Source organism: Lynx rufus, unplaced genomic scaffold (genome assembly GCF_022079265.1).
Source record: "Lynx rufus isolate CCGP_SWC_20201006 ecotype Redwood Valley unplaced genomic scaffold, mLynRuf1.p SCAF_7, whole genome shotgun sequence".
Classification (NCBI taxonomy): domain Eukaryota; kingdom Metazoa; phylum Chordata; class Mammalia; order Carnivora; family Felidae; genus Lynx; species Lynx rufus.
Genome location: NW_025814889.1, coordinates 42,555,755 through 42,579,260, shown reverse-complemented (window position 1 = coordinate 42,579,260; position 23,506 = coordinate 42,555,755). Strand labels below are relative to the sequence as shown.

The window sequence follows — 23,506 nt, the reverse complement described above, 5'->3', positions numbered from 1 at the left end:
GCTCAGGCCATGATCTCATGGTTTCTGAGTTTGAACCCCATGTCAGGCTCCGTACTGACAGCACTGGGCCTGCTTGGGATTCCCTCTCCCTCTCTCTCTGCCCCTCTGCCACTTGTGTTTGCTCTCACTCTCTCTCAAAATACATAAATAAACTTAACAAAATAAAAAAAATAAATAAATAAAGAGAGAGTCAGAGCCCGGTTCTGGAAACTGCAAAAATTACATAATCTGTAAGGTCTCTTCCAATTTAAAAAATTTACAATTCTCATTGTAAGACTTCAACAACATGTCTATTCGTCAGATTGATCGGTAAAGAGAAATAAATCATTCTCCACTGAAGTTAGGACTGAGGACTCGAGCCTCAGAAAAATCTTGGAATAGTAGAAGGTAAACTTCTGGGATTTCCTACAGTTCCCGCGGTAGAGTCCTGTAAAAGTTATCTAAAGCATTAACAACCCTCCGCCTCTAACTTTTGGCTCCTCTGCCAATATAATCGTCAGTAGGACAAAATTACAGGCATACCTTTTTTTTTTTTTAAATTGCATTTTGCTTTATTGTGCTTTGAAGATATTGTGTTTTTTATAAACTGACGGTTTGTGGCAACAGTGCGTTGAACAAGTCTATTGGCACCATTTTTCCAACAGCATTTGCTCCCTTTATATCTCTGTCACATTTGGTAATTCTCACAATATTTCAAAATTTGTCGTTATTACCATACTTCTTTTGGTGACCTGTGATCGGTGATCTTTGATATTACTACTGTAATTGTTCTGGGGTGCCCCAAACCGCGCTGTATAAGATGGTGAACTTAATGGATAAATGTGCGCGTTCTGACTTGCTCCACCGACTGACCATTCCCCCAACTCTCTCCTTCTCCTTGGGCCTCCCTATTCCCCAAGACACAAATTCCCCAAGACACGACAATATTAAAATCAAGCCACTTGATAACCCTACAATAGTCTCTAATTGTTCAAGTGAAAGGAAGAGTTGCACGTCTCTCACTTTAAATCAAAAGCTAGCAATGGCGAAGCTTAGTGAGGAAGGCATGTTCAAAGTTCAAGACAGGCTTCTTACATCAAAGGGTTATAAATGCAGAGGAAAAATTCTCGGAAATGAAAAGGAAATGGAAAGTGCTACTCCAGTGAACACAGAAATGACAAGGAAATGAAACAGCCTTCTTGCTGATAATGGAAAAAGTTTTAGTGGTCTGGATAGAGGATCAAACCAGCCATCACATTTCCTTAAGCCAAAGCCTAATCCAGAGCAAGGCCCTAAGTCTCTTCAATCCGATGAAGGCTGAGAGAGGCGAGGAAGCCGCAGAAGAAAAGTGTGAAGCCGGCAGAGGTTGGTTCAGGGGGTTTAGGGGAAGAAGTCATCTCTATAACATAAAAGTGCACGGTGAGGCAGCAAGTGCTAACGTAGAAGCTGCAGCAACTTGTCCAGAAGATCTAGCTCGGATAATTCATGAAGGCGGCCACACTAAACAGCCAACCGATCTTCGGTGTAGACAGACGGCCTTCTACGCAGAGAAGATGCCACCTAGGACTTTCAGAGCTACAGAGGAGAAGTCGGTGCCTGGCCTCGAAGTTTCAGAGGACAGGCTGACTCTCTTGCAAGGGGTAATGCGGCTGGTGACTAAGCTGCAGCCAGTGCTCGTGCACATTCTGGAAGTCCCAGGGCCTCAAGAATTCTGCTAACTCGACTCTGCCTGTGCTCTGTAACTGGAAGAGCAAAGCCTGGACGACAGCACATCTGTTTACGACATGGTTTGCTGAATATTTTACCCGCCGCTGAGACCTACTGCTCAGAAGAAAAGTCTTCTTTCCAAACACGACTGCTCATTGACAACGCACCCGGTCACCCAGGAGCTCCGACGGAGATGTCCGACGGGATTCCTGCTGTTTTCACGCCTGCTAGCACAACAGCCATTCTGCAGGGTGCGGATCGAAGAATAAGTCTACTTCAAGTCTTATTTAAGAGATACATTTTGGGGGCGCCTGGGTGGCTCAGTCGGTTGAGCGTCCGACTTCGGCTCAGGTCACGATCTCGCGGTCCGTGAGTTCGAGCCCCGCGTCAGGCTCTGTGCTGACAGCTCAGAGCCTGGAGCCTGCTTCTGATTCTGTGTCTCCCTCTCTCTCTGCCCCTCCCCTGTTCATGCTCTGTCTCTCTCTGTCTCAAAAACAAATAAAACATTTAAAAAAAGAAATACATTTTGTGGGGCACCTGGGTGGCTCAGTCGGTGAAGCGTCCGACTTCGGCTCAGGTCATGATCTCATGGTTTTTGGGTTCGAGCCCCGCGTCGGGCTCTGTGCTGGCAGCTCAGAGCCTGGAGCCTGCTTCAGATTCTGTGTCCCCCTCTCTCTCCGCCCCACCCCTGCCTGTGCTCTGTCTCTCTCTGTCTTTCAAAAATGAATAAACGTTAAAAAAAGTAAAAGAAAAAAGAAATACATTTCATGAGGCTTTAGCTAGCATAGACAGTGATTCCTCTGATGGATCTTGGCAAAGTAAATTGAAAACCTTCTGGAAGGGATTTACGATTTTAGATGCCATTAAGAACATCTGTGATTCATGGGAAAGGGGTGAAGTATCAGCGTGAACAGGAGTTTGGAAGATGGTGATTCCAAATCTCTTTGATGACTTTGAGAAGTTCAAGCCCTCGGTGGAGAAGGACCTGCAGATGTGGTAGAAACAGCAAGAGAACTACAATCGGAAGTGGAGCCTGAAGCTGCGACTGAGTTGCTGGAATCTCAAGATAAACCTTGAACAGATGAGGAGTTGCCTCTCGCGAATGAGCAAAGAAAGTGGTTTCTTGAGATGGCATCTACTCCTGTTGAAGACGCTGTGAAGCCTGTCGAAATGACCACAACCGATTTCGAACATTACATATATCTTAGCTGATAGAGCAGCAGCAGGGTGTGAGAGGACTGGTTCCAATTTTGAAAGAAGTTGTACTGTGGGTGAAATGTTATCAAACGGGCATCACATGCTCCAGAGCAATCATTTGTGAAAGGAGTCAATCAATGGGGCCAACTTCACTGTTTTCTTATTTTAAGAAAATGCCACGGTGCCCATCTGGCACAGTTGGTAGAGCATGCAACTCTTTTTTTCCCCAAGTTTATTTATTTTTAGAGAGAGAAAGAGAGAGAGAGAGAGAGATCTAGAAGGGGAGGGGCAGAGAGAGTCGGAGAGGGCGAGAATCCCAAGCAGGCTCCATGCTGTCAGCACAGGGCTTGATGTGGGGCTTGATCTCACAAACACTGAGATATGAGCTAAGCTGAAGTCAAGAGTCAGACGCTTAACCAACTGAGCCACCAGGCGCCCTCAGCATGTAACTCTTGATCTAGGATTCTTAAGTTCAAGCCCCACATTGGGCCTACAACTAGAAAGAAAGAAAGAAAGAAAGAAAGAAAGAAAGAAAGGGAGGAAGGAAGGAAGGAAGGAAGGAAGGAAGGAAGGAAGGAAGGAAAAGAAAGAAAGAAAAAGAAAAAGAAAGAAAGAAAGAAAGAAAGAAAGAAAGAAAGAAAGAAACTGCCATAACCACCCCATTCTTTAGCAACCACCACCCTGATCAGTCATCAACATCAAGGCAACACCCTCCACCAGCAAAAAGCTCAGAGGATGGTTAGCATTTCTAAGCCATAAAGTACTTTTTTTTCTTTTTTAAATAATTTTTTTAAACGTTTATTCATTATTGAGAGATAGAGAGAGACAGAGCATGAGCAGGGGAGGGGCAGAGAGAGGGGGAGACACAGAATCCGAAGCAGGCTCCAGGCTCCGAGCCCGACGCGGGGCTTGAACTCACAAACTGTGAGATCATGACCTGAACTGAAGTCGGACACCCAACTGACTGAGCCACCCAGGCACCCCTAAAGAACTTTTTTTCTTAAAATTTATTTTAGCGGGGTGGAGAGGAGCAGAAGGAAGAGAGAGAATCTCAAGCGGGCTCCACACTCAGTGAAGAGCCCAATGCAGGGCTCGATCCCATGACCCCGGGATCATGACCTGAGCCAATATCACAATTCGGACACTTAACCAACTGAGCCACCCAGGTGCCCTTACGGTATTAAAAAAAAAAAAAAAAAAAAAAAAAAAAGCTGATTTATTTTCGAGAGAAAGAGCAAGCAAGCAAGAGTGCATGAGCCGGGGAGGGGCAGAGAAAGGGAGACAGAGAATCCCAAGCAGGCTCTGCCTGTCAGCCCCACGTGGGACTGGAACTCATGAACTGTGAGATCATGACCGGAACTGACAGAGTTGGATGCTTGACAACTGAGCCCCCCAGGAGCCCTCCGAAGTATTTTTTTAGTTAAGGAATGTACATTGTGTTTTTCAGCCATGAAGCTGGCGCACACTTAATAGACTATAGTATTGTGTACGTATAACTTTTATATGCACCGGGAAACCATAAAATTCATCCGACTTAGCGGATTGTGATATATGCTTTACTGTGCTGGCTGGAACTGCACCTGCAGTATCTCGGAGATAGGCCTTTATTAGCTAGGCAATTCGTTGAAGGAGTGTAATGTGTTGCAGTGTGTGGTTTTTTGTGTGTTTTTTTGCAATGAGTTTTTTGAAGAAAAGTAATTCATTCTAAGCACGAGGGATAACAGAAACAGGGAAGAGTTGCCAGATTTAGCAAAAACCGAACAAACAGAATGCTGTTACCTCTGAATTTCAAATGAATAATGAATACTTTTTATAGTGTTAATATGCCCATGCAATGTTTGAGACACACCTACACCGAAAAACTATTTTCTCTGGCAACAACCCTAACCAGGGAGCTGAAGTTCTGTTCCATCTCATACATTGTCAAGAGGATTAAATCGGAAAAAGTGGCAAAGTACCTAATGCAATTATCAGTAAATAAAAGCTCTCCGTGCCTTCTCCTTAGGCTGAGGAATATGATGCTATTAATTTTCAATTATCTGTGTCGATTACACGTGTACATTGTCCCAGTCACCCACCATACTTCTGGATCATTCCCCGCCCCCGTCCATCTCTCTCAGCTACAGCAATGAAAAATAGGAAAAAATACTTGGAAGTGAATGAAACATAATTATAAAAGAAAATCTGCTAGTGGATATCGAAAAAGTCATAAATCGTTATGTTTTAAGCAGACAATAGCTTCCATTATGACAAAGAATTCGTTTTATACTTTGCAGCTTCAGATGTTTGAAAGAATTTATTGTATAAAGTGAAAGGGCCTATTACAAACCTGTATACCTTGGCTGATTTGGGCTTTATGGATTAGTTCTGTAGCATCAGAGCTAGGCATTGAGTTATTGAGAGGATTAAATAACCTATATTAAAGTGCTTTGGAAATCGTAAAGTTCTGAGCTGTTGGTGCCGAGGGCCACAAAGCCCCGGAAGTGAAGGTTCCTTGCCAGAGGTCAGTAGACAGTTCATCCCACAGGTGGACTTTCCTCAGGGGCCTTTCTCTTTGTTTGTAGCGTTGGAAATCAAAGAGTGTCATTTGCTCAGTAAAATGACTTCATCACTTCCTTGGGTAACCCCTTACCTCCCACTCTGGACACTAGGCAACCCAACATGGGTTACACCCTTTTAAGATAGTTATGTCAATTGCAGTGCTTATTTATTTCCTGATGACAGGGCTTTTGGTTTGTTTTTTTTTAATTTTCTTTTTTAATGTTTATTTATTTTTGAGAGAGAGAGAGGCAGAGCGCGAGTGGGGGAGGGGCAGAGAGCGAAGGAGACACAGGATACGAAACCGGTTTCAGGAAGCAGGTTTCAGTTGTTAGCACAGAGCCTGATGAGGGGCTGAATCCAAGAACCATGAGATCGTGACCTGAGCCGAAGTCCGACGCTTAACCGACTGAGCCACCCAGGCGCCCCTATTGTTTTTTTGGTTTGTTTGTTTCAAGATCCATTACCAACATCCCTCCCCAGAATGTTACATTTGTTACAGTTGATGAACCTATAGTGGCACATCATTATCAGTCAACGTCCACAGTTTACATTAGGGTTTACTTGGTGTTTGGACAAATGTATAATGACTTGTATCTCCCCTCTGTATCATACAGCATGGTTTCACTGCCTCAAAAATCCCCTACGCGGGGCGCCTGGGTGGCGCAGTCGGTTAAGCGTCCGACTTCAGCCAGGTCACATCTCGCGGTCCGTGAGTTCGAGCCCCGCGTCAGGCTCTGGGCTGATGGCTCAGAGCCTGGAGCCTGTTTCCGATTCTGTGTCTCCCTCTCTCTCTGCCCCTCCCCCGTTCATGCTCTGTCTCTCTCTGTCCCAAAAAAAATAAATAAACGTTGAAAAAAAAAAAATCCCCTACGCAGGACCTATTCACCCCTCACCCCTTCCTTCCCTTCCAACCCATTTGTTTTCCAATATATGAAATTTATTGTCAAATTGGTTTCCATACAACACCCAGTGCTCATCCCAAAAGATGCCCTCTTCAATACCCAACACCCACCCTCCCCTCCCTCCCACCTCCCATCAACCATCAGTTTGTTCTCAGTTTTTAAGAGTCTCTTATGCTTTGGCTCTCTCCCACTCTAACCTCTTTTTTCCCCTTCCCCTCCCCCATGGGTTTCTGTTAAGTTTCTCAGGATCCACATAAGAGTGAACACATATGGTATGTGTCTTTCTCTGTATGGCTTATTTCACTTAGCCCTTCCAACCCATTTTTAATGAAATAATTTTCCTGATCTCCAACTTTCATGTGTTTTCTTTCACAAGACTGCTTTTCTTAAGAATGTGTGCCTAGTTTGGTGCACCTGGGTGGCTCAGCCTGTTAAGCATCTGACTTCGGCTCGGGTCATGAGCTCATGGTTCATGGGTTCGAGCCTCGAGTTGGGCTCTATGCTGACAGCATGGAGCCTGCTTTGTATTCTGTCTCTCCCTCTCTTTATGCCCCTCCCCTGCTCACACACAGGCTCTCTCTGTCTCTCTCTCTCAAAATACATAAACTTAAAAAAAAAAAGGTTTGCTCTTTTTTCTTTCCCACTTGTCACTACTTTCACCTACTCGGCAAGAGAAAAGCTAATCTCTAACCTATCTTAAATTTTTACAGTGGTGCAACAGGCAAAATCTGAGAGCACATCGCTCCTCAGGGACAGCACTCTGACAGTCATTATGGCATTGACGGGAAATATTAAAGCAGCCAATGCCTTATTTCATCCAGTGTTATTCAAAGTGTGATCAACCATGGAGGGACCACATGGGCATCTCCTGGGAGCTTGGTAGACAAGCAAATGTCCAGCTCCTCCCTAGACCTGCCGAGTCTCAGAATGCCAGTAGGGTGGGACCACGAAATGTGTATTAACAAGTGACTCTCCCAAGTGAGTCTTAAGTGTGCTAACGTTTTAGAAGCAGCAACTGGCAAAGAAACCCGAAGCAAAGTTCCACAGCATCTGTCTGTCTTAGAACTAAGTATGATGGTTGACACAGGGATATAAATTAGCATTTTTATTTGAAATGAAACAACTTAAGACTTTTTCTGACAGAACATAAGTGTGAATGGGCTTCCTGGCTTTTCCATTTAGTCTGTATTTCTGCAAAGGTTTTTATACGCCAAAAAAATCTACAAGGCCGTGTGGATGGCTGTGTGGTTGAGCGGCAGGTGGAGGGTGAAACCTAGTTGTGCAGTTTCCTGGGGTAAGTAGAGGCTGAAATATAGTCTGCATCCCGCTGGCCAGGCCCTGCTCCTTGGCCAACAGGGGATGCGCCTTTTTTCTTTGCACAGGGCCCCATCCCTAGAAAATCTGCCCATTCTTTTTTTTTCCCCAGGGAATTCATTTCCAAATTTGCACAAAGGCACTGGAAAGTCCAGCATTGGCCCTGAAAGCACGTATTTCATATACTAGACAGCAGAAAAATTAATCCCCGGAAGCTATTTAAACATAGAAAATTTTTCTTAGCTGTTAACTTAAAAATGTGTAAGGGTATGTAGTTTTTCAAAACTGCTCCAAATTGTGAGTAAATAAGTAAAAAAAAAAAAAAATTAGGAGGAGGAGGAGACCACTGCTTCTGTCTTTCAGTATTGCTCTGGTACCCACTTCCCGCCCTGTTACCACAGGTCCGCAAGTCTCTTCCCTTCTCTGTGCTTCCTTCTTTGGGACTTTACTTCTTTTTTTTTTTTTTTTTTAAGTAGAGTTGACACACAGTGTTACATTAGTTTCAGGTATACAACAAAGTGATTCCACAAGTCTGAATGACAAGCTACACTCACCACAGGAAGTGAAGTTCATCTGTCACCATATGACACTGTTATCATACCGCTGACTCTATTCCCCAAGCTGGGCCTTTCATCCCCATGATGGATTCATTCCATCACTGGAAGCCTGTCCCTCCCACTCTCCCTCACCCATTTTGCCCATCCTCGTGCTCTCCTCCCTTCTGGCAACCGGAAGTGTGTTCTCTGTCGCTGTGTGTCCACTTTCCCTTTGTTTGTGTGTTCATTTGTGTTTTAGGTTCCACATAGAAGTGAAATCATATGGTATTTGTTTGTCTCTGTCTGACTTATTTTACTTAGCATAATACCCACTAGGTCCATCCGTGTTTTCGCAAATGGCAAGATCTTTCTTTTCTTACAGCAGAGTACTATTTCATTGTATATAGACACCACATCTCCATTTGCAAACATCCTCTCCCAGTCAGTAGGTTGCCTTCTCGTTTTGTTAATGATTTTCTTCTCTGTGAAAATCTTTTTGTTTTGGTGTAGTCCCGAGAGTTTATTTTTGCTTTGGTTCCCCTTGCCGGAGGAGACGGATCTAGGAAAATGTTGCTAAGGCTGACTGATGTCAAAGACATGACTGCTTATGCTCTCCTCTAGAAGTGTTTATGGCTTCAGTTTCCACATTCAGGTCTTTCATTCACTGAGTTTATTTTTGTGTATATGGTACAAGAAAGTGCGGCCTTTACTTCTGACACATCATACCTTTGTCTGGAGACCGCTTCCTTTCATCTTCTTCCTGATCTTTTGCCTAAATGTTCTCAAGTTTATTCTCTTGACGGCTTTGCCCCTTTAATGCTAAGACCGTGACAACACTTTGAAGCCTTACTAAATACACCAATCCACACATCACTTGCCTCCCCTCGGCAGTGCTGGGGCTAGATTTTCATTTCCAGCCTTCACAAAAACCCACAGTCCCAAGGAGGACTGTACATCCTCAAGGATATGCACTGCCACCTAGTGGCCTATTGACACCCTACCGCAGTTAACAACAAGGCAACAGGCCCGAAGGCAGAAACACCAGTCATGGGCGGAACAGTCGGTGTTAACTCCCTCTTCTTTCGTAATAATATTTTCTCTGGCTGGCGATATCTTTCCAAAACGATTTCTCTCAAAATTCATTTCACCTTTCAAAGTCCCCCGTAAATGCCATTTTTTCCATGAGCCCCTTTCTGAACTTTCGAGTCAGAGTTTCTCACTCCCGTCAAAGTACTACGGCCCGGGTTAGCATTTCATTTGTAATTCTTAACGAAGCTCCACAGTGTCGCTTCCAAACTACTTCTCATCGTCCAGTTTCTCAAGACTCGGATCCTTTGAGGTACATGCCATCAGGATACTGTAATCATCTGCTGATCTCCTGGCTTACTTCCCCTCATTCCCTGGACATTTTAAAACCTGATTCACTCTCTTGGTTACACCCCTCCTACCATCATCATTCCTAGGCACTCTGTCATCCCTGGAAACAATGTGCTGGGCTCTCAGTTCCTTGTCTACTCATTTCCAGTCATTTTATTTTCCAACCCACCTCAGTCACTAAATCCCATGGTGACACCCCAGGCCTGGCCATTAATGATAGACGTATTCCTTCCAAAACCTCTTTCTTGCATCTCACACTGTCCATCACCTCCTCTGCATTCTTTTTTTTTTTTTTTAATTTTATTTATTTTTGAGACAGAGAGAGACAGTGAGAGCAGGGGAGGAACAGAGAGAGAGAGACACACAGAATCCAAAACAGGCTCCAGGCTCCACGCTGTCTGCACAGAGCCCGACGCGGGGCTCGAACCCACAAACCGTGAGATCATGACCTGAGCTGAAGTCGGATGCTCAACCGACTGAGCCATCCAGGCGCCCCATAAATTTTTTAATGTTTTTTTTTTTTTAATTTATTTTTGAGACAGAGAGAGACAGAGCATGAGCAGGGGAGGGGCAGAGAGAGAGGGAGACACAGAATCTGAAGATGGTTCCAGGGTCTGAGCTGTCAGCAAAGAGCCTGACGCGGGGCTCGAACTCACGGAGTGTGAGATCATGACCTGAGCTGAAGTTGGATGCTTAACCGACTGAGCCACCCAGGCGCCCCTAACAATTCGTAATGCAAGTAGGATCTCTAAGCCATCGACCCCATCAACTTTTCACTGATGAGCACTTTTCTGTTTTTATTTCTGACATCACCCAGCTTGAATCATTTCATTCGTCCCTCTACAGGCTCCTTTGCACAACCTGCGACTCTGGCACTCCTTCCCCTCCCGTTGTATTCCTTGGTAAGATCCCAGCCCTTGGTGAATTCCAACTCTACTTACTCTGCTTGCTTGCACTCACTAACTAAACAAATGGCTGGGGAAAAATCCACAACCCTGCTTAGGGGATTAATTTAGATTAGGTGATGATCTTAAGTGGGCTCTCAGCACTGCTCTGCAAAGCTTTCTTTTTTTTAAAAAATTTTTTTTTTTTCAACGTTTATTTATTTTTGGGACAGAGAGAGACAGAGCATGAACGGGGGAGGGGCAGAGAGAGAGGGAGACACAGAATCGGAAACAGGCTCCAGGCTCTGAGCCATCAGCCCAGAGCCCGACGCGGGGCTCGAACTCACGGACCGCGAGATCGTGACCTGGCTGAAGTCGGACGCTTAACCGACTGCGCCACCCAGGCGCCCCAAAGCTTTCTTTTTTTAAGCTTATTTGAGAGAGAGAGAGAGAGAGAGAACACGAGCAGGGGAGGGGCAGAGAGACAGAGAGAATCCCCAGCAGGCTCTGTGCTGCCAGAGCAGAGCCAGACTCCGGCCTGAAACTCACAGACCATGAGATCATGACCTGAGCCAAAATCCAGTCCGGACACTTACCCAACTGAGCCACCCAGGCGCCCCACAAAGCCTTCTTGTCTGAAATCAGTTCACTCCCTACTCTGTAAGAAAACAAGTTCACACCTTTTCCTCACTCTTCAAATGATAATCTCCTTTCTAATTTCACTGAAAACCGGAGACGAGAAATTCCTCATCTTTCTACTTCACTACGAAGTCTACTAACTTGACCGTCTACTAACTTGACCATGTCTGAATCCAAACACTCAGCACCCCCCCCCCCCCCCCCCCCCGTTGAAATGCTTGTGTCTCCTGCTCCCATCTGGTGAGGCCGGCCTCTCGGCTAGAGACCTGGATCCCTTTCTCAAGAATTCTGACCTGAAAGTATTTCCCTTATATCATCAAATTTTCCCTTTCTACTATATCCATACCATCATATCTCTTAATAAGACTTTCACTTAGACAAAAATTCAGAAACACGGAGACGTCTAGCATGGTAAGAAGCTAGAGGAGACTCTTACATTACCTGTAAGATTCTATTTCGCAAGCAGGGAGATGGTTCTCAAGATGTTCATTTTATTTTTTTTTTTTATTTTTTTTTTTAAATTTTTTTTTTCCAACGTTTATTTATTTTTAAGACAGAGAGAGACAGAGCATGAACGGGGGAGGGGCAGAGAGAGAGGGAGACACAGAATCGGAAACAGGCTCCAGGCTCTGAGCCATCAGCCCAGAGCCTGACGCGGGGCTCGAACTCCCGGACCGCGAGATCGTGACCTGGCTGAAGTCGGACGCTTAACTGACTGCGCCACCCAGGCGCCCCAAGATGTTCATTTTAAAAAATTCTTGCCTTTTGGGGGCACCTGGGTGGCTCAGTCAGTTAAGCATCCAGCTCTTGATTTCAGCTCAGGTCATGATCTCAAGGTTGTGAGACTGACCCCTGCATTGGGCTCCACGCTCAGCCCGGAGCCTGCGTGGGATTTTCTCTCTCACTCTCTCTCTGCCCCTTCTCTGTTCGTGCTCTCTGTCTCTCTCCAAATAAATAAATAAACATTGAAAAAAAAAAATTCTTGCTGGGGCACCTGGGTGGCTCAGTTAGCTAAGTGTCCAACTTTGGCTCAGGTCATGATTTCACAGTTTATAAGTTCGAGCCCCACGTTGGGCTCTGTGCTGACAGCTCAGAGCCTGGAGCCCGCTTCAGATTCTGTGTCCTCCCCACCCCTCCCCCCGCCTCTCCCCCACTCACGCTCAGTCTCTCTCTCTCAAAAATAAATAAACATGAAAAAAATTAAAAAAAAAGATTTATAAAGACGAAGTTTCATTATAACACAACCTTGCCGTGTTTGTTTATATAATGTCTCTGGCTGCTTTAACATATGACAGCAGAGTTGAATAGTTGTAACAGAGACAAAGGGCCTACAAAGCCTAAAATATTTGCTATCTGGCTCTTTACAAAAACTTTATGGACCCCCTGCTCTAATCTGCTAAGCCTTTTTACTCCAGGACCTTTACATCTAGTCTTCCCTCTATCTGAAACGCTTTCTTCAGATCTTCTCATGGTTCGCTCCTTATTGTCCTTCTGGTTTCTGCTTGAATTCATGCTGGACAGCCCTTCCCTGACCACAGTATTTAGAATATGCAACCCTACCCTCCTATTCCAACATCTATGTCTTTACCTTGCTTTCTTTTAATTTGTTTTAAAATTTTGAATGTGTATTTATTTTTGAGAGACAGAGAGAGAGAGAGAGAGCATGAGCAGGGGAGGGGCAGAGAGAGAGGGAGACAGAATCAGAAGCAGGCTCCAGGCTCTGAGCTGTTAGCACAGAGCCCCACTTGGGGCTCGAACTCACGAACCGCTGAGCTGAAGTCCAACACGTAACCGACTGAGCCACCCAGGTGCCCTTGCTCATTTTCCCTCACAGAATGTATCACTTCCAGGGTGCCTGGGTGGCTCAGTAGGTTAAGTGTCTGACGACTGAGCCTGCATCGGGTTCTGTGCGGACAGTGTGGAGCCTGCCTTGGATTCTCCCTCTCCTTCTCTCTCTGCCCCTCCCCTGCTTGCATTCTCTCTCTCGTAAAATAAACAAATAAACATGAAAAGAAAAAGAACTATATATCTGATTCCCATCATAGTTTGTATAAGTGATGTTTGTGTACCTCCATACCTCCATGGTATTTCCTAACATAACAAGCTGAAGAGTTACATAGGGCTAGAGGGCAAGGATGTTTGACAGTCTTTAGATTTAGGTTTTGTTTTTTTTTTAAAGTTTATTTATTTATTTTGGAGAGAGAGAGCGCGCGAGTGAGCACAAGCGGGGGAGGAACAGAGGGAAAGGGACCCAGAGAGAATCCCAAGCAGGCTCCTCGCTGTCAGCGCGGAGCCCCACGCGGGGCTCGAACTCACAAACCCATGAGATCATGACCTGAGCTGAAATCAGGAGTCGGTTACTCAACCGCCTGAGCCACCCAGGAGCCCCTAGGCTTAGTTTTCTAACTCCATATTCCTTCTCGATCTCCTCTTGAGCCTAAACTAAAACCCAGTGGGTGAATAATAATGTAGGTTATCTTTTTAACACTGTGATTGGTTTCACCTAATTGCTTTTGAATTCTGAACCTCTTGATCTGTCTACCAGAACAATGTAAAACAAAAGGAAAGAAAGAGGGTTATGGTATAAAGACACCGATCATAGGCCAGCTATAGCATGCTCTAGTTGTCTAGTTGTGTGACCTAGAAAACTTATCTCTAGATAATAACATCTGCCCCACAAATCAATGTATTTAAATAACGGCAAGTTCCCAATTATTTAATATTTCCTATATGCCCAGTCCCTGGCACAGAGTTCCTAAAACCTTTGTGATTTCCCAGGTGATAAGAACATTGCGAGCATCTATTGTTCTAATATTTGTCTTTGACCCTGTCCCTGACACGGAGATCTTAAAACCCTTATAAATTCCTAAGTGATGAGAGCACTCGGAACATCCTTTGTTCTAAAGAGGTGACTCTTCAGGTTAATGAGTGGATTCCGGATGGGGGCTGGTCACCAGAAAGACCAAGCCATGGTTAAAAGCTTGGAATTTTCAGCCCTACCCCCTCACCCTCCAGAGCAGGGAGAGGGGCTAGAAATGGAGTTAATAATTGATCACACCTACGTGAGGAAGCTCCACACAATCCCCATAGTAGGGGGTTCAGAGAGCTTTCGGGCTGGTGAATACATGTCCACTGGGAGGGTGACTCACCCCAATTCCAGGGGGATAGAAACTCCTACGCTCAGGAACCCCCCAGACCTGCCCTATGTATCTTTTCATCTGACTGTTCATCTGTATCCTTTATCATATTCTTTAATAAACTGGTAAACACAAGTGTTTCCCTGACTTCTGTGAGCTGCTCCAGAAAATTAGTCAAACCCAAAGAGGGGGACATTGGAATTCTGATCTACAGTCAACTGGCCAGGAGTACAGGTATAGGGGCGCCTGGGTGGCTCAGCTGGTTGAGTGGGACTTCAGCTCAGGTCATGATCTCATGGTTCGTGAGTTCGAGTGCCTGGTCGGGCTCTGTGCTGACAGCCCAGAGCCTGGAGCCTGCTTTGGATTCTGTGTCTCCCTCTCTCTCTGCTCCTCCCCTGCTCGCACTCTTGTCTCTCTCTCTCTCTCTCTCTCAAAAATAAATAAACATTAAAAAAAAAAAGTACAGGTATAACCAGGGCTTGACTGGTTTCTGAAGTGTGTGTGTGTGTGTGTGTGTGTGTGTGTGTGTGTGTGTGTGTGATGGGGAGGTCTAATGGGACTGAGTCCCTAACCTGTAGAATCTGACACTATCTCCAGGTATAGTGTCCGCATTGAATTAAACTGTAGGACAACCAAGTGATGTCACAGAAAATTGCTTGGTGTGAGGAAAAACCTCTACACATGTGACCAGAACTGAAGTGTTTTATGTGAGTAGTAATGAGACCCACAGGAGACAATCATAGTAGGGAAGAACTGGATGTTTCCCTCCATAGCCCAATGCCTTGCCGAGAGCTTAGAACATATGATCTAATTTAACTGTCACAATAATTGGCAAAGAGAGATGTCATGCAAGGAGCTAACTGTAGTGTAGCTAATAGATATGAAATAGGACAAACTTTCAGAGCCATTTATATCTGGCTATGTCAAAATGACCATGTCAAAAGAAAAGTCACTGTTTTTAATGCCAGTAACAACACAAACAACCATCTAAACCTTTGCTTATCCTTATTTACCACCAAAATTTAAGAGACTTTGTCCTTTGATTTCCATATTGTTGCAAGGTTTTGTGGGCATGTACTTCTTTTAAATTAAAACAACAACCATGATATATGGTATCTTTTAAAATTTTTTTTAACGTTTATTTATTATTGAGAGACAGAGCACGAGCAGGCGAGGGGCAGTGAGAGCGGGAGACACAGAATCGGAAGCAGGCTCCAGGCTCTGAACTGTCAGCACAGAGCCCGACATGGGGCTTGAGCCCATGAACTGTGAGATCAGGACCTGAGCCGAAGTCGGACGCTTAACCAACTGAGCCACCCAGGCGTCCCCATGATATATGGTATGTTAATAATGACAAGGTCAGCTTAAGTAGAAGCCCACAATTAACAGAGGTAGACAGTCCTGTGATTTTTGAAATGGAAAACAAAGTAAGGAGTCAAATCTAATTATTAAATTAAATAAATACGTGGCAGGGGGAGCTGGGTAGGGGTCTGGGATGGCAGGGGCACACTGGCTTTGCTCTTGATAGGTATAGAGGTTTTTAAAAATAATTAAAAAAAAATAATCACTCTAATTTCTGTGTTTCATATCTTGCTGTTACAGAGCTTCCTCTAATGTCTTTCTAAAATAGTCCTAACAGGGACCTCTGGGTGGCTCAGTCGGTTAAGGGTCCAACTCGACTTTGGCTCAGGTCATGATCTCTCAGTTCGTGGGTTCAAGCCCCCCACTGGGCTCTGTGCTGGTAGCACAGAGCCTGTTTGGGATTCTGTCTCCCTCTCTCTCTGCCCCTCTCCCACTTGCTTTCTCTCTCTCTCTCTCAAAATAAATAAAAATAAACTTAAAAAGACAGTCTTAATAATTGTCATATAAATACATCATCTTTTAAAATGGGTTGACTGGGGTGCCTGGGTGGCTTAGTCGGTTGAGCGTCTGACTTCGGCTCAGGTCATGATCTCGCGGTCTGTGGGTTCGAGCCCCATGTCGGGCTCTGTGCTGACAGCTCAGAGCCTGGAGCCTGCTTTGGATTCTGTGTCTCCCTCTCTCTCTGCTCCCCCCACCCCGCCCCGCTCATGCTCTGTCTCTCTCTCTGTCAAAAATAAATCAACTTTAAAAAATAAAATAAAAAAAAAATAAAATGGGTTGACTTTAAAAATTTTCCAAAATGTTCATCTTTTGGAAAGTATGCTAAGGAAGAGCAATTGCTTCCCCAGGTTTTCTTCCCTTAGCGAGACTATTAAAAAGTTCAGGAGAAAATCTGGCAGGTTGAAATGCCAGCCATGCAAGGTACCAAAGAATTCCCAGAAGCAACCTTATTTAAAGCCTTTCTAGACGTGATCACATGCGGTAAACCACTCACTTCAAGCAGTATGTAATTTTAGCCACCAAATGATGTCTACCCTACCCCCATCTCATTCCAAAGGGTCAAACGTGACTTAGTACCTTTTTGGGGATTTTTACCGCGATGCTTTGTAACTGACAGGCTTCAGTTACACTCTAGAGCCTGCTCTATAAGAAGAGTTATTATTGTACGTTCATATATCGTATCAGTCTTCACATCTACACAGCCACAGCTCTTTGCAAGGACATTCCTCTAAGACCGCTTGCGTATAATTTTACCAAGGCCTATTTGCCATTACAATGCTGAAACGGATATTTTGTCCTTCTAATTGTTCTCGGTGACATCAAAGCACAAAACACCCCAAGTGGCAAATGCTCATTGATTGTGAGTAGAGAGGATGTGGGAACGGACCAAGTCTATGGGCTGCAATCGTCTCTCCCACCACCACTCGGGTATGTCATACATGATCAAGACAACAAAAGTTTAGGGAGATGATCGGTATTAACATAACCACGACAAAACAGTTGGACACCAATCTGAAATACATTCTCAATACTCACATCCTGTTTGCTGCTCTCCATCTCTCTGCTACACTAAGAATTGACTCTCCCTCCACTTCCTCTTCAAGGTACTGCTTCCTGTAAATTGCAATTGGCTAGTTATTTATTCGCTCTCTCGACTTAAAACTCCTTGAGAGCTAAAAGTATGACTTAGCCCGCTGGCCATCGGGCATACCAATAAATAGTTGTGGAAGAAAGTGAAACCTCATGTGATTCTAACGATGTCTTAGATGAACTCCACTCTGGGGTCTTCAAACAAAGCTCTTTCCACTCGTTCGGCAGCCAGTGGGAAGAATTTTATCAAGTTAAGGGTTCCAGGGGAGAGAAAAGGGACAGAGGTGGATGTGGTAAAAATGGAACCTCTACATTTTGAGTCATTGCTCTGTCACCAACCAGCAGTTTCTCCATCAGCAAAATAAACGGGGGTTAGGTAATCTTGCTGTTACAAAATTCCTTGATTTAACGTGGCTTATTTTGCCATTTAATGTAAAATATTTGAAATGAGCCACCTTTGGCCTAAACTGCTCTAGTGAGCTGCAGTTGACTCATGTCTGAGTCTGTTCCCTCCTCTCCTGTGTATAGTTGTGGGGATTGGCTGGGATGTTGGAGCACCAGTATTTCCTGAGCTTAGGAGGCAGAGAATTAGGACAGATCATTCCCTTGACTCTCCCACAGCCTTCTTGTGACTTCTCCTTTCCATTTTGCTCTTCAGACTTCTTACCCCAGCCTCTTCTCTCTCCCTTCCCTTTGTTACTTATCTCTTTTGGGGAATGGGGCGCAGGGGAGGAAGTGGGAACAAAACCAGAAACAGAGGAACGCAAACAAAATTCATTCAGGTGATCTCTTCCGGAAAACAAATGGAAGTTCTAAATTTAGTCTATGCATACCACTGGAACAAAATTATTAACAGTGTATTGCCAAGGGCACCAGGCCTTACTCTCCTTCTCTCACACTTAAGGAATAAGGCACTAAATGAATGGATGACCCATAATTTTCTAAGAAAATTCCAGATTTCACCTGCAAAGCTAATCTCATCTGCATAGCAGTTAAACTCCTGGTAGACACCGTTCAAGGTCAACACAGTCCCCTCGGCCTGAATCATTCTTGGAGGCTTCCTCACTTCTTTCTGGTCTCTGGCCAAAAGACACTTCCTTGGAAAAGACTTCCCAGACCCACCCCATCACCTTCCTCTGACTTGACATGCGACCCCTTCTCCCTCGCCCAGGTTAATACACTAGTCCCCTCCCCATTCCTCACTGTGCATTTTCTTCATAAGATTTATCATCGTCTCTCTGTGTTTTCGCGTCTGTCCCTTCATTAGAATATAAGCTCCAGGAGGCCAGGGCCATTGTTCCTACCTGGTTCCCGGTAGGCTTCCTAGCACTTAGAGCAGGGACTGGGACATAATAGGCGCTCAGGAAATAATCAGTATTCTTTCCAAAGCTCTGAGACGACTTGCCAGTTTCTGCAGAGCCGCAGGACCCCTTCTCCCTCAGCCCACCCCAACTCTGGGTCACCACCCACCTTCACCTGGTCCCAGCTCGCGGGCCGGTCCTCCCACCTGCCGGCCACGGGGGCAGGGCCACTGGGACAGCGCAGCGCGCCCACCACCCGGACCCGGCAACTGCAGTTGGGCCCTGCGGCTCGGCTCAACCGCCCATCTTCAGGGCCCGCCACGCTTTCCCGCTGGTCCCAGGCCGCCGCGCCCGGGAGTGGCAGCGACGGCGACGGCGCCACCGCGCTTCCGCCGCGCTCGCTGAGCGGCCGTTAGGACGCCCGCGCTGCTACCAAATGCTAAGGATTCTTTTTGGACGGATCCGTTGATGTGGTAGTAAAACGTGACTCGTTTATCCGGCTCCCTCCGGAAGGAAGACGCATGCTTCCCCCCGCGGGAGGCGCAGGGGCCCCGCTCCCGAGCCCCAGCCTGGCCGGCCCCAGCCCTGCTTCTCACCTCCGCAACAAACTGACCAGCCCGGGCCTCCGCCGCAAGCCCCATCCCGCGTCTTCGGACGGAGGCAGCAGGGGCGACCCTTTACGGGGAAACGGCGCTGGGCCCCGCCATCCTCAATGTCGCCGTTAACAGGGTGTTAACATTTCTGCTTTAAGAGATACCGGTTCCCCCTCACCGCCCCCTCGCCCCGGAGATGATGCCCCCAGATATCCCTGCGGGGCGGGCCTGAGTGCTTGCCGAGAAGGCGGGGTTGGGGGGGGTGGCAATTCCTGGTAGTTCTTTTGGCCCCATTAGCTGTCTTCTGATGGGAAGTCCAACTGTCTACCTTGCCGCCTCCCAGAAAGGACTCTTCAGAGTTTGGGGGTTAGGAGTAATAAATAAAGGTCGTCCCCTGCTGCCTTTTTGTGGGTGCTCCCCAAGGGAGGGGAGGGGCCAAGAGACAGAACACAAAAGTTTTAGAGAGATTATTCTTCCCCCAAACCTAACCTGGAATTATTTGGAGCCTCCCCATGGTGGTTTGGCCTTTAGTAAAGAGGCAAGGCAACAGTGACAAGGTGGTTTTTTTGGCTTTGGGGTTTTTTTTACAGATCTACACTGCCCTTCTCAAAATAGACCGTCCTAATGAACAATAAACGCGTGAAAAAGTGTGCAGCTGAGTTGGTCCTCAGGGCACCCCGGATTAAAACTGCTTGAGAGACCACTGCACACCCACCAGAAGGGTTAAAATGAAGGTGGAGGAAAAGAGAACAAAGAGGGAATGTCAGTCGTGGGAGGGAGGGTGAGGAATCAGGAACTCATACACTGTCCAGGGGAGTATACATTGATCAATTGGGTGCAATCACTTGGGGAAACTATTTAGCAGTATTTATTAAAACAGAACCTAGGCCTAGTCTATGACCCAACAGTTTCATTGCAAGGTATTTCGTCATAAATGCATATACATGTTCACCAAAAAAAAACACCCAGGTACCAAAGTGTTCATCTCAGCAGTGTTCCTAATAGCTTCAAAACTGGGAATAATCCAAATGTCATTGAAAGAAGAATGATAAGTACATGGTATAGTCACTCAATGAGAGTGTAATAGAGCCCTGAGAGCAAATGTCCTACAGTGGCACGCAGCCATATGGATGAGTCTCGCAAAGTTAAGTAAAAGAAATCGGGGTGCAAAGAATGTAGTCAATGATTGTGTGTATATAAAGGTCAAAAACAGCAAAACTATGGTGTCATAAATCTAGATTGTGGTTACCCTTTGGGGGATTTGGACTGGAAGGGCTTTTGGAGTATGTTCTGTCACTTGGTCTGAGTGCTGTTAACTTTATAAAAACAACCATCCAATGAAAAATGTTTCCTTACCTGCTTCACTTGTAAAAGTTTTCAATCGAGAACAACAACAAAAAAGCCTGGGGCGCTTGGGTGGCTCAGCGGGTTAAGCATCCTGACTTCCAGCTCAGGTCATGATCTCTTGGTTCCTGAGTTCGAGACCCACATCGCGCTCGCTGCTGTCAGCACAGAGCTCCCTTTGGATCCTCTGTCCCCTTATCTCTGTCCCTCCCCCATTTGCGTGCACACTCCCCCCCCCAAAAAAATAAAACATTAAAAAAAAATGGCTGCTGCTAAAACACAAAGAACAAAAAAGCCTGACAAATTACTTTGTCCAACTTCTCTGTTCAATTCAACATGCATCCCTTTTATTGTCACTATCTAAAGGCACTAGTAGGCACTGTGGAGTCTGGGAAGGATGTCTGTGCCTTCCAGGAGTTCATAATCGGTGCTACAGACATAAAAGTCATTGCTTAGGAATAGTCTTTGATACTATGCTAATTGTTAAGGAAATCCCAAATAATTACTCTGGAAGAAAGTTGGGGGAAAGAATATGCATCTAGGCAGAGTGTCTGAGTTGGAAGGGGCCTTAAGAGCCTTATAATTTCTTGTGGACAGGGGCTAGGGTGATCAACTGTCCCAGTTATCCCAGGACTAAGGGGTTTTCCAGGATAGTCCTGGGCAACCTGGGATGGGTGGTCACCCCAACAGGGGCTAGGCCTGATTCATTGTTAAACTTGAAGCTTCTAACACAGTCTGGTGCATGGAAGATCCGCAGTAAGCTCAGTGAGTATTAGTTGAAATAAAATAAGGGAAAATAGTAGCAAAAGCACCTAGTCAGGCGATAACAGCTCTTCTCTGAAGGTTAGGGAATTATGGATCAGGTAGGGATTAGGATCAGGTTGAGGAAGGCCTTGAATGCCAAGCTGAATAGTGTGGATTATGTTTTATTGACAGTTGGTAGCTTTTGAACAAAAAGAATGACATGGAAAAAAAAATCTGTGCTTTTCTTTATTAAATCTAGGTCACTGAAGGGGATGAGTTGGCCTTAGTAGAGTCTACAAGCTGAAGTCCAGGGAGAGGGTAATTAGGAGTCCAGAAAAAAGTTGAATAATGGACTTTTAGAACTCTAAGGGAACTAAGGGTTCCATTAGTCTAATGCCTTTTTAATTTTTTAATTAACAATTTTTTCCTAGAATATGTTCCTTTTAGAAACTGCTCCTTCCACATCTTTTCTAAGTCTTTTTTTTTTAACTTAAAAAAAAAAAAAAAAGGTTTATTTATTTTGAGGGGGAAGGGGCAGAGCGAGGGAGAGAAAGAGAATCCCAAGCAGGCTCTGTGCTGTCAGCTCCAGACTCCTCATGAAATGTGAGATCATGACCTGAGCCAAAATCAAGAGTTGGAGGCTTAACTAACTGAGCCACCCAGGCGCCCTAAGGTTGTTCAGTAAGTCTTGAACAGACTGGACGAGAAGCTAAGTTTCTTCTCTGCACTGGCAGTGACCTTATACTACTCCAGTGGCTTCGCAGCTCTGTCACACTGAAACAAGATGTTTCTTGGGAAAGGAAGGAACGAGGTAGTATTTCTTTTTTGGGGGAAGTGAAATTTATCCAGTTCTTAAATTCTGAGAGTATAGCCTTCCCGTCTTTTTTTGTATTAAAAATGTAAATTCTCAGGGGCCTGGCTGGCTCAGTTGGTTAGGCGACTGATTTCAGCTCAGGGCATGATCTTCGAGGTTCATGAGTTCGAGCCCTGCATCAGGCTCTGTGCTGACAGCTCAGAGCCGGGAGCCTACTTAGGACTCTGTGTCTCCCTCTGTTTCTGACCCTCCCCCACTCACACTCTGTCTCTCTTTCATTTCATTAAAAAAAAAAAAAAAATTAAAGATGTGAATTCTCTTGTGAAATGATGGTTATGGTAGAAGATAGTTGGTACTGTTTTTTTTTAATTTTTTTTTTTTTTTTGGGAGAGACAGAGAGAGACAGAGAGAGAGAGAGAAAGCAAGGGAGGAGCAGAGAGAGAGGGAGACACAGAATCCAAAGCAGCCTCCAGGCTCTAAATTTCCAGCACAGAGCCCAACGTGGGTCTTGAACCCACGAACTGTGAGATCATGACCTGAGCCAAAGTCGGACGCTCAACGGACTGAGCCACCCAGGCACCCTGGTAATGTCTTTATGTCACTATATCAAAAGTTCTCTGTTCCCCATTATATCCCGATTGGTTTATAAAATAAAAAAGTGTGAAACAGACTTTGCTTCCTTCTTTTGCTGGTTCTGGCTCAGAGTCCTTTCATTCTACTTATTTATTACCAAGCATGTTCTTTTTTTTTTTTTTTTTTCCTTCACAGTTTTTTATTTGAGTAATCTCTACACCCAATGTAAGGCTCAAACTCACGACACCGAGACCAAGAATGGCATGCTCCCCTGACTGAGCCAGCTAGGTGCCCATTACCAAGAACATTTTTAAAATGTAAAGGGGGTGCCTGGGTAGCTCATTTGTTTGAGTGTCCGACTCTTGAGATTGGCTCAGGTTAATGATCCCAGGGTCGGAGGATGAAGTGGAGTGGAGCCCTGCATGGAGCCCGACCAGGGAGGAGCCTGCTCAAGATTCTCTCTTTCTCCCTCTGCCCCCTCCCTATCTCATGCTCTCTCTCTTTTTTTTTTTTTTTTTTTTTTTTATGAAGTTTATTGACAAATTGGTTTCCATACAACACCCAGTGCTCATCCCAAAAGGTGCCCTCCTCAATACCCATCCTCTCTCTCTTTTTTTATTGTTAAGTTTATTCTTGAGAAAGAGAGAGAGGGAGAGAATGGGGAAGGGGCAGAGAAAGAGGGAGACAGAGAGTCTGAAGCAGGCTCCCCAAGCCCAATGTGGGGCTCGAACCCACGGAATTGTGAGTTCGTGACCTGAACCGGAGGCAGGCGCTCCGCTGACTGAGCCACCCAGGCGCCCCTTGTGCTCTAAAATTAAAAAAAAAAAAAAATTTTTTTTTAATGCAGGTACATATATACTTGTGACAGGTATGGCTGACACTCATTCTCTCTCTTTATATCTTTCCCTGTACCTACAGAGGCTGGAAACCCAAAAACTCAATTTCCTAGATTTCCTTGCAGCTAGGGTTCTA

The 23,506-nt window shown here is 45.3% G+C and overlaps 1 long non-coding RNA gene across 2 annotated transcripts in view; it reads right to left on the bottom strand.

The window, feature by feature from the left end:
* Nucleotides 1-19,048, bottom strand: part of LOC124501319 (uncharacterized) — a 53,304-nt gene extending 34,256 nt beyond the window's left edge. The window contains exons 1-3 of one of the 2 annotated variants that reach the window (XR_006959737.1): nucleotides 18,636-19,048; nucleotides 17,112-17,189; nucleotides 2,491-2,848 (exon numbers count right to left, since the gene is read on the bottom strand). This is a non-coding gene — a long non-coding RNA (uncharacterized LOC124501319). Of the gene's footprint in view, nucleotides 1-2,490; nucleotides 2,849-17,111; nucleotides 17,190-18,635 lie in introns of those variants that run through there. The other variant, XR_006959738.1, reaches the window with a different exon arrangement.
* Nucleotides 19,049-23,506: the final 4,458 nt, after the last annotated feature.